The sequence below is a fragment of the Diabrotica undecimpunctata genome, unplaced genomic scaffold (genome assembly GCF_040954645.1).
Source record: "Diabrotica undecimpunctata isolate CICGRU unplaced genomic scaffold, icDiaUnde3 ctg00000590.1, whole genome shotgun sequence".
NCBI lineage: Eukaryota > Metazoa > Arthropoda > Insecta > Coleoptera > Chrysomelidae > Diabrotica > Diabrotica undecimpunctata.
Window position 1 is genome coordinate 792,734 of NW_027311899.1, and position 2,267 is coordinate 795,000.

The window sequence follows — 2,267 nt, forward strand, 5'->3', positions numbered from 1 at the left end:
ATGTCTGTGTGTCCGTTCGGCTTGCAGAGATAAGAACACGGCCGAGGCAAGAAGGCCCTGCTTATCGTAAGAGGCGACTAATAGGTAGGAGTCGAGAGGTGAAGAGTGTATGTGTGTGTGTGCGTGTGTGCATGTGTGTGTGTGTGTGAGTGTATGTGTGAGTGTGTGTGTGTCATTGTGTGTGTGTCCGGTCGGCTCGCAGAGCCGTCTTCTTGCCGTGGCAAGAAGGTCCTGCCTGTCGTAAGAGAAAAATAATGGGTAGGAGTCGAGAGGTGAAGAGTGTATGTGTGTGTGTGCGTGTGTGCATGTGTGTGTGCGGGTGTGAGTATGTGTGTGTGTCCGTTCGGCTTGCAGAGATAAGAACACGGCCGAGGCAAAAAGGCCCTGCCGCTTGAAAGGAGCGACTAATAAGTAAGAGTCGAGAGGTGAAGAGTGTATGTGTGTGTGCGTGTGTGTGCGTGTGTGATTATGTGTGTGTGTTAGTTCGGCCTGCAGAGATAAGAACACGACGGAGGCAAGAAGGCCCTGCCTATCGTAAAAGGCGACTAATAGGTAGGAGTCGAGAGGTGAAGAGTGTATGTGTGTGTGTGCGTGTGTGCATGTGTGTGTGCGGGTGTGAGTATGTGTGTGTGTCCGTTCGGCTTGCAGAGATAAGAACACGGCCGAGGCAAGAAGGCCCTGCCTATCGTAAGAGGCGACTAATAGGTAGGAGTCGAGAGGTGAAGAGTGTATGTGTGTGTGTGCGTGTGTGCATGTGTGTGTGTGAGTGTAGGTGTGTGTTCGTGTGAGCGTGCGTGTGTGCGTGTGCGTCTGTATGGATGTTTGTGACTGTGTGTGTGTGTGTGTATCCCTTCGGCTCGCAGAGATAAGAATACGGCCGTGGTAAGAAGGCCATGCCTGCTGTAAGGAGCGACTAATGGGTAGGAGTCGAGAGGTAAAGAGTGTATGTGTGTGTGTGTGTGTGCGTGTTTTTTCTGCTCGCAGAAGTACGAATACGGCCGTGGCAAGAAAGCCATGCCTGCTGTAAGGAGCAACTAATGGGTAGGAGTCGCGAAATGAAGAGTGTACCTGTGTGTGAGTGTATGTGTGTGCGTGTGTGAGTGTATTTGTGTGTGTGTCCGTTCGGCTTGCAGAGATAAGAATACAGCCGTGGCAAGAAGACCCTGCCTCTTGTAATGGGCGACTAATAAGTAGGAGTCGAGAGGTGAAGAGTGTATGTGTGTGTGTGTGCGTGTGTGCGTGTGTGTGCGTGTGTGAGTATGTGTGTGTGTCCGTTCGGCTTGCAGAGATAAGAACACGGCCAAGGCAAGAAGGCCCTGCCTGTCGTAAGAGGCGACTCATAGGTAGGAGTCAAGAGGTGAAGAATGTATGTGTGTGTGCGTGTGTACGTGTTTGTGTGTGTGTGAGTGTATGTGTGTGTGCGTGTGTGCGTGCGTGTGTGCGTGTGTGAGTATGTGTGTGTGTGTCCGTTCGTCTTGCAGAAATAAGAACACGGCCGAGGCAAGAAGGCCCTGCCTGTCGTGAAAGGCGACTAATAGGTAGGATTAGAGAGGTGAAGAATGTATGTGTGTGTGCGTGTGAGCGTGTTTGTGTGTGTGTGAGTGTATGTGTGTGTGCGTGTATGCGTGCGTGTGTGCGTGTATGTGTGTGAGTGTGTGTGTGTGTATGTGTGTGTGTGTGTGTATTTGTGTGTGTGAGTGTGTGTGTCCAGTCGGCTCGCAGAGATAAGAACACGGCCGTGGCAAGAAGTCCCTGCCTGTCGTAAGAGGCGTGTGCGTGTGTGTGCGTGTGTAATTGTGTGTGCATGTGTGTGTGTCTGTTTGGCTTGCAGAAATAAGAATACGGCCGAGGCAAGAAGGCCCTGCCTCTTGTATGGGGCGACTAATAGGTAGGAGTCGAGAGGTGAAGAGTGTATGTGTGTGTGAGTGTGCGTGTGTGCGTGTGTGTGCGTGTGTGAGTGTGTGTGTGTATTTGTGTGTGTGAGTGTGTGTGTCCAGTCGGCTCGCAGAGATAAGAACACGGCCGTGGCAAGAAGGCCCTGCCTGTCGTAAGAGGCGACTAATGGGTAGGAGTCGAGAGGTGTAGAGTGTATGTGTGTGTGAGTATGCGTGTGTGTGCGTGTGTGAGTGTGTGTGTGTATTTGTGTGTGTGAGTGTGTGTGTGTCCAGTCGGCTCGCAGAGATAAGAACACGGCCGTGGCAAGAAGGCCCTGCCTGTCGTAAGAGGCGACTAATGGGTAGGAGTCGAGAGGTGAAGAGTGTATGTGT